We start from the raw sequence: 8,800 nt of genomic DNA, 5'->3' as shown, positions 1-8,800 counted from the left end.
CATCATTATTTTTTTTTATTTTTTACTTTTTAAAAAAAGTCAAATCACTGTCCCAGCTAATTTGATCAGCAGTGTATGCATTTTCATATCAGTAATAATATCCAATTCAACATCATCATCACCTCAGACTTGTCCCAAGTATTTGGAGTTAGCTTCGGGAATCCTTTTCAAAACAGAATCACAAATTAAAAAAAAAAAAAAAAAATTAAAAGTTAGGTAAAAACAGAGTATATATCCTCATCCCCTTAGAACATGTAGACAGACGAAACTCTGGATAAAAAACAGCCACTTAGCCAACAGAGACTACAAGAACAAAAACTAAAAAACAAAACAAAAAAAAAGAAGACAAAATGGACACCAACTTACCTACTACTTGAATCTCTCCATTGCCAATCAAACGCCTCAGAGCTTGTCCTCGAATTCAGAAAAAGGTGTCATCTGCTCTTTCAGACCCTTCCTCTTTCGGATATCAGCCACCAACTGCCCCCGCCTGCGATCCCGCCTCCATTGGATCAGACGACATCATGTCCCAGTGATCAAACATGCACTGTGGGAAGGCCTGTCTAGATTTTGTTGCCCTCAAAGTCCCCCAGAACCCAAACGACTCAATGACAGGTAGGTATGCCTTAATGTTGTAGGGCAGCGTGCCAAGCCTCTGCATTTCCTCAAAGACATGACCACGCTTTTGGTTCAGGACACCATAGATGCCACCGAGCGCTTGTTCAGGTGCCTGTATCTCCACCAAATAGACAGGCTCCAAAAGCCTGGGTTTTGTAGTTAGTTGAGAGGCATATATGACCCTTCTTGCTGTCAGGATGATCTGTCCACTGCCCCTGTGGATTGCATCAGCATAAAGAACAATGTCACAGACCTCAAAGCATATACCCCGCATGTTTTCTTCAGCCAATGCTCCTTCCTTTGATGCCCATTGGAACCCAGCCACAACAGAATCCTTGATTTCATTCAGGTACTGAACTCCCTTGCACATGTCAACAACCATATTTGGGCCAGTAGTTTCGGGTCCAAAACACCAGATCTTCTTGGCAAGATCCTTGTCCCACCTGAACTCTTCAGATAGGATCTTTGAGCAGGCTTTTGGGTCATCCCTAGGGCCGATACACCCATCTTCCAAGGGACGGGCCTCCATGTAGAGACGATTGTGCTTGTTAAGGGACTTGCTCATTACAGTCCTGACTGACTTCTCAAGCACAGTCTCACGGAAAAAGACAACAGGATCCGAAACAAGAATCTCAGCCCCGCCCATGAAATCTTCCTGCAAGTCCTTCAAGCAAATCTTGAGGTGGAGCTCTCCACAGATTTCTGCCCCAAAAAGCCCTTAAGAAACCCAGATTTAGGACATACCCCACAACACCTACTTTTTTAAATGTAGTAAATAACTCACAGATTGCATGTAGACCATAACCCATGCACTTAGCAGGTTAGAATTTATTCAATGAGTGAACCATAACCTATGAACATAAACAACAAATATGATAAAAGCATTTCCCACATTTTTTGCAGCATTGGACCCACATTTTGTTGGCATCACTATCTTCTCATTTCTACTCCACACCAAAGCTCTCATTTCCCATGAGTTTTGAAGCAAAGACAATAGCTCTCATTTCCCATGAGTTTTGGAGCATAGACAATAGCTTTTCATGCAACTCGGTTCCAAGCAGAGCATTTTAGAAAGAAGATCAATTCCTGCTGGTTCAAGATCAGGAACACAGTTGCCAAATCCTAAGTTCCAGACCTTCATTCTATGGCCTGAAAATAGGCTGTCAAGGACAAATACGAAAATAGCCCGCATATTCATCTGAGTGAGGGTGTTAAAGTCTTTAACCCTTCCAAGTCAGTATATCCTCCCAAATGATCTATCAAAACTTTCACCCAAAAATTAAATACGAACAATAAAAGGAGAAGCAATAAAATATTCAAATTACCATGCAAAGGATCAGTGATTGCAGATGTTTCAGAAAACAGTACTGTCCAGAATAGAAATTTGTTATAGCTAAAATCAAACTATTAACAAAGAAGCCACTAATTGCCGGCAAATGGTTTTCGAAATTCTGTTTACAAGAATGAAATCAAGAAAACTCAGATGCTTTGAAATGCTTCTGTCAACTGATTCTCTTGGATTCGGTTTCAAAGGACAGTAATTAAGATCATTTGTAGCTAAAAATCGGTGCGGTGAATCGAATAAATGATAGACCAAAACTTACCTGATTGGATGCACATAGTGAACTAAGAGAGTAGAAAAATAAAAACAATGACTAACTTCACCCAACGATGCAGGAGTAGATTAAGAATAAATGGAAAATAAACACCTGAGATATTAGAACTTTCTTTGCTATCAAAATAATGTAGTATGAGACTGAAATTTTTTAATACAAGATAGTGGGAGAAGTGTAGGAGTTGACAAATAAGAAATATGAAGTAATTGCAGAAATTCTCCTTCTTTAAACACAATATAAATCAGAATTTATATTACTAAATAAATAAATAAATAAATAAGAAGAAGATGGCTGTTAAATGAACTTGGAACAACCTTCTCAGATATCATGCCTCTAATAAGGATAAAATTATGACATCAGGAGAACTTTTGATACTCTGGCAAAGTGTGATGGATGAACTGGACCATCCATTTCACTGAAGCCACTAAGGAAAAAGTTGACAAGCATATTGACCATTGCTTATGTTGTTGGAAGTTCACAACTTACAGTTGCCATCTTACAGTTGTTGATAATCCATTGCCATCGCCAACGGAAACCTGAAAAGCCAAACATGGCACGTAGTTTCACAAATTTCACAAAACTTGGTCACCAAGAAACATCTTGCTGATCAATAAGCATGAAAATATATCAAAATAAAAACAGAGCAAAGTGATCTTTCATTTGAAAATACTAGTGAACCAAGCATTCATCCATACCGTATGTCCCAAAATCTTAGTCCGTCATGTACAATAGTCACTATTACATTTGCACTCTCTGTATCTCTGCACATCATATACTTGCATTTCAGAAAAATCAATAAAAAAAAAAGTGTATAGTATTGTCCCACCAAGATCCTCATAATGGACTTATTACACATGGACCATGTATTGGCATGTGCAAGGGCTCTTGCTGTATTTCCAAGGACCTCAAACTGATTGTCAAGGAGAATAACGATTGAACTGTTTTCTTGGATATTATCCAAACCAAAAGACCAAATGGGAGAATTTTATTTTTACTTTAAAATGAAAAATGAATGTCATCCAAACAGGCCCTTGGTGCATAACTAGGAACTTGTACAAACATAATGCTTGAAGCAAGGAATAGTTTTGACTGAAAATAAATAGAATTTAGATTAGCCCATTTATGTTCCTGAGGTTAAAATTGTAGCAGAATACCAAATCAAACTACTTAATTTAGCTTAATTCATGAATTCTGCAGCATATAACCCATAAAAGTATCTGATTGATTCTATTTGTAGCCAAAAAAGAAAAGCCTTCAAGCAATTGCTATAAACGACAGATTTAAAATAGTGGTGGAAACAAAAATCAACCCAAAACATATTGCAACAGATGCTTTTGGGGATAAAATGATTTGTCCATGAATGGTGCATTCAGTAAATTACAGACAAATGATAGACCAAAACTTACCTGATTGGGTGCACATAGTGAACTAAGAGAGTAGAAAAATAAAAACAATGACTAACTTCACCCAACAATGCAGGAGTAGATTAAGAATAAATGGAAAATAAACACCTGAGATATTAGAACTTTCTCTGCTATCAAAATAATGTAGTATGAGACTGAAATTTTTTAATACAAGATAGTGGGAGAAGTGTAGGAGTTGACAAATAAGAAATATGAAGTAATTGCAAAAATTCTCCTTCTTTAAACACAATATAAAGCAAAATTTATATTACTAAATAAATAAATAAATAAATAAGAAGAAGATGGCTGTTAAATGAACTTGGAACAACCTTCTCAGATATCATGCCTCTGATAAGGATAAAATTATGACATCAGGAGAACTTTTGATACTCTGGCAAAGTGTGATGGATGAACTGGACAAAATATGGTATGGGTCCCAGTTGATACATAATAAAGAAAAAAAGATACTTTTTATTTGATTTTATGACTTTCAGATTGGTGAACAGTTATTGGACGGTTGCAATGAAAATCATCAAGCATCATCATTCACTGACAGAATAGGAAATCATACATATAAATCCCTAATTAGGGTTTCAACAATGTAAATCCCTAATTAGGAATTCACCATTGTAAAGTCCAAAAGTAAGCTATCAACCCCATAGTTACTTGATGGCAAATCCATAAGTTGGCCCATCAATAGCACGGTTTAGATCAACTGGCCTGCAGGCTGATTGGATAATAGCTTACACACTAGATCATTCACTCGGTCGGATAGACTCAGATCATGAGACTGAGAGAATTACATCCAGATTTGGTGTGAACTATCTTCAACATCCAATCAGACATACTTTCATAGATCCCAAACCATTCCTCCTTTGATATCAATATCTTAAAGAGCCCATCATTGCCCACACTGATAATTCAAAATTAATCTATCAATCCCACAATTTAGAAAATTCTGTCCATAATGCAATTAGGCTATTATGGCAAAACCAAGAGATGGCCCACCAATTTCATGTTTTGGATCACTCAATTAGTAGGCGTGCATGGTTTTAAGACTTGTCCAAGTCTGGTGGGACTTCAACGAGTCAGCCCAGACTCGTTGGAACCCGATTCGGTTCGACAAGTCATCCACCCCAAGTCACCCCTGACTTGGGCAAATCTGGCCGATTCAGGCCCAATTCAGGTGAGTCTCAAATCGACTCAGGGCTGAATGAGTCAATCCAAATCTTCGAGTCTTTTAATCATGTAGGTACATTCATTAAGGGATATTAATGGTCTATCATTTGTTTGTCATTTACTGAATGCACCATTCAATAAGTGAGCCCACTAATGTGAAAATATAAATTGAAAATTGTTAAAACAGAGACATTTCATCAAACACATGTTCTGCACACCTTAAACATTCACAACAAATGATGAATGACAAGACTATTCTATATCTGCATCCATTGTATAAATGGCATACATCTATAAAAACCCAGACTATCTAGATCATTGGTTCCATTGTTTACCAGAAATGGCCAGGGAAGAGGTGATGGGTGGGGGCTGTTGGCCGCACTTAGAGTGGTGAAGATGATGTTAGAGACGTCAGTTAACTCCAGGCAGCACACTGCCAGGAAACGTCAGTTAACAAATAAATCCAAACATGTTTGAATACCTTCCATGCAAACAGGCCATGAAAGATGCTATCAAAACTAACTGCCACAAAGTAAGCCATAGACAAGCAAAAATGAAGTGCCAAAGCCCTGACACCTACAAAGAGCGAATAGTGACAGCAGAGCCTTTCTTGCCATCATATATTGAACATAGCAACACAAAAAGCTTCAGAAAAAAAAATACCTTTCAAAACAAAGCTTCAAAAAATTCAAAATGCATATAAAGAAACCAGGTTAATGCAGGATTGAAAAGAAAAACCAAATCAAAGGTAATTCTTAGATAGACAACAAATACACGGACAAATTTTTAAAAATTACAAAAATAAAATAAAAAATCAGAAGAATAAAAAATAAAAAAAATAAAAATCAGATATGGTTTCAGATCAAAAAGAAAAACCCAAATCGTTTTAGGGTCAAAGAGAGAAAAAAAAAGCCCAAATCAATGAAAGTTCTCAGGGAGAGAGATAGAGAGAATCTAGTGCTTTGAAGAGGTTTGCAATTATGGGAAGATGAGAGAAGCTAAGGGATGTGGGATGTGGGACGTGGGTTACTGGAAGATGAAGGATTCAACAAGACAGACAGAGAGAGAGAGAGAGAGAGGGAAAAGGGTAGGGTTTTTTTTATTTGGGCGCGGGATCTTTTTGGGCATAGAGGGATTTTTTCGGGCGTGGGACTGAGCGGAAACAGATGGTCCTATTAGGCGCTCCGAGGGCCCCATTGTGATGTATGTGGTCTATCCACACCGTCCATTCATTTTGAGAGCTATTTTTATGGCATCATCCAAAAAATGAGGCAGATCGAAATCCCAAGTGTACCACACCACAAATCAATGGTAGGTGCTTAATCTCTACTATTTCCTATGATGTGGTCAACTTGAGCCTTCGATCTACCTCCTTTTTTACATACATGCTTGAAACAAAGTATCAAAATGGATGGACGGCTTAGATAAAACATACACACTGTAGTGAACCCTATAGATCCTCTACAAAGCGTCTGCCTCTAGTAATGAGGCGGAAGAGGTTGTAGCTTTTAGCTATGGATTAAAACCGTAGCAATATAGCTACGGTTTATATCCGTTACCAAAAGCTTTCAAAGTCCGTAGCCTTTATTCGATTTTTTGGTAGTGTCTATAGGCGTAGCTACATTTCACTACAGAAATTATAGCTACGGCTTTTGTTTGTAGCTACTGATATCTATTACTACGAATATAATCCATAGCCATTGGTTTTTTGACCTTTAGTTACCCCACCAATAGCGACGGACGTGCTACGGACTAGATCCGTAGCAAAAGGTCTTTAGCTAGGGTTTTTGCCCGTAACCTTTGCCCGTTTTTCTTATAGTGAAACCTACACCTATTCCTAATCTCAACTCCCTAACCTAAACCTAAACCTAAACTTGAAAACCCAAACCTAAACCCGATCCCGAACCCGAACCCGATTTCTTAAACCTAAACCTTAACCTATTCTCAATTCCCTAAACCTATAGCTTATAACCTAAACCTAAACCTAAACTTTAACCTAGACTTAAACCTAAACCTAAAACCTAAATATATTCTCAAATCCCTAAACCTAAACCTACACCTAATCCTAATCTCAACTCCCTAACCTAAACCTAAACCTAAACTTGAAAACCCAAACCTAAACCCGATCCCAATCCCGAACCCGATTTCCTAAACCTAATAACCTATTCTCAATTCCCTAAACCTTAATGTATAACCTAACCTAAACTTAAACCTATAACTTGCACTTATAACCTAAACCTATAACCTAAACCTAAGCCTAAAACCTAAACCTACACCTAATCCTAATCTCAACTCGATCCCTAACCTACTTCTTAAACCTAAACTTGAAAACCCAAAACTAGACCCGATCTCGAACCCGAACCTGATTTCCTAAACCTAAACCTTAACCTATTCTCAATTCCCTAAACATATAGCTTATAACCTAAACCTAAACCTATACCCTATAACCTAAACCTAAACTTAAAACCTAATGTATTCTCAAATCCCTAAACCTAAACCTACACCTAATCCTAATCTCAACTCCCTAACCTACACCTAAAACTAAACTTGAAATTCCAAACCTAAACCCGATCCTGAACCCGAACCCGATTTTCTAAACCTAAACCTTAACCTATTCTCAATTCCCTAAACCTAAACCTTAACCTAAACCTAAATCTAAACCTAAACCTATAATCTAAACCTAAACCTATAACCTAAATGTATTCTCAAATCCCTAAACCTAAAACTACACCTAATCCTAATCTCAACTCCCTAACCTAAACTTAAACCTAAACTTGAAAACCCAAACCTAAACTCGATCCCGAACCCGAACCCAATTTCCTAAACCTAAACACTAACCTATTCTCAATTCTCTAAACCTCTAGCTTATAACCTAAACCTAAACTTAAACCTAAACCTTTACCTAAACCTAAACCTTTACCTAAACCTAAACCTAAACCTATAACCTATAACCTAAACCTAAACCTAAACCTAAAACCTAAATGTATTCTCAAATCCCTAAACCTAAACCTGCACCTAATCCTAATCTTAACTCCCTAACCTAAAGCTAAACCTAAACTTGAAAATTCAAACCTAAACCCTATCCCGAACCCGAACCCGATTTCCTAAACCTAAACCTTAACCTATTCTCAATTCCCTAAACCTTAACCTATAACCTAACCTAAACCTAAACCTATAGCCTACACTTATAACCTAAACCTATAACCTAAACCTAATCCTAAAAACTAAACCTAAACCTAAAACCGAAATATATTCTCAAATCCTTAAACCTAAGCCTACACCTAATCCTAATCTCAACTCCCTAACCTAAACTTAAACCTAAACTTGAAAACTCAAACCTAAACCTGATCCCAAACCCGAACCTGATTTCCTAAACCTAAACATTAACCTATTCTCAATTCCCTAAACCTATAGCTTATAACTTAAACCTAAACCTAAACCTAAACCTTTACCTAAACCTAAACCTAAACCTATAACTTATAACCTAAACCTAAACCTAAACCTAAAACCTAAATGTATTCTCAAATCCCTAAACCTAAACCTAAACCTATAACTTATAACCTAAACCTAAACCTAAACCTAAAACCTAAATGTATTCTCAAATCCCTAAACCTAAACCTACACCTAAACCTAATCTCAACTCCCTAACCTAAACTTAAACCTAAGCTTGAAAATCCAAACATAAACCCTATCCCGAACCCGAACCCGATTTCCTAAACCTAAACCTTAACCTATTCTCAATTCCTTAAATCTTAACCTATAACCTAACTTAAATCTAAACCTATAACTTGCACTTATAACCTAAACCTAATCCTAAAAACTAAACCTAAACCTAAAACCGAAATATATTCTCAAATCCTTAAACCTAAACCTACACCTAATCCTAATCTCAACTCCCTAACCTAAACTTAAACATAAACTTGAAAACCCAAACCTAAACCCGATCTCGAACCCGGACCCGATTTCCTAACCTAAACCTTAACC

The 8,800-nt window shown here is 37.0% G+C and overlaps 1 pseudogene; it reads right to left on the bottom strand.

Moving 5' to 3' along the window:
- Positions 1–384: 384 nt before the first annotated feature.
- On the bottom strand, positions 385–5,433 carry LOC131232348 (elongation factor 2-like; annotated as a pseudogene).
- Positions 5,434–8,800: the final 3,367 nt, after the last annotated feature.

The sequence above is a fragment of the Magnolia sinica genome, chromosome 18 (genome assembly GCF_029962835.1).
Source record: "Magnolia sinica isolate HGM2019 chromosome 18, MsV1, whole genome shotgun sequence".
Lineage (NCBI taxonomy): Eukaryota > Viridiplantae > Streptophyta > Magnoliopsida > Magnoliales > Magnoliaceae > Magnolia > Magnolia sinica.
The sequence above is the reverse complement of the archived record's forward strand: the minus strand, read 5'-3'. Positions and strand labels throughout refer to the sequence as shown.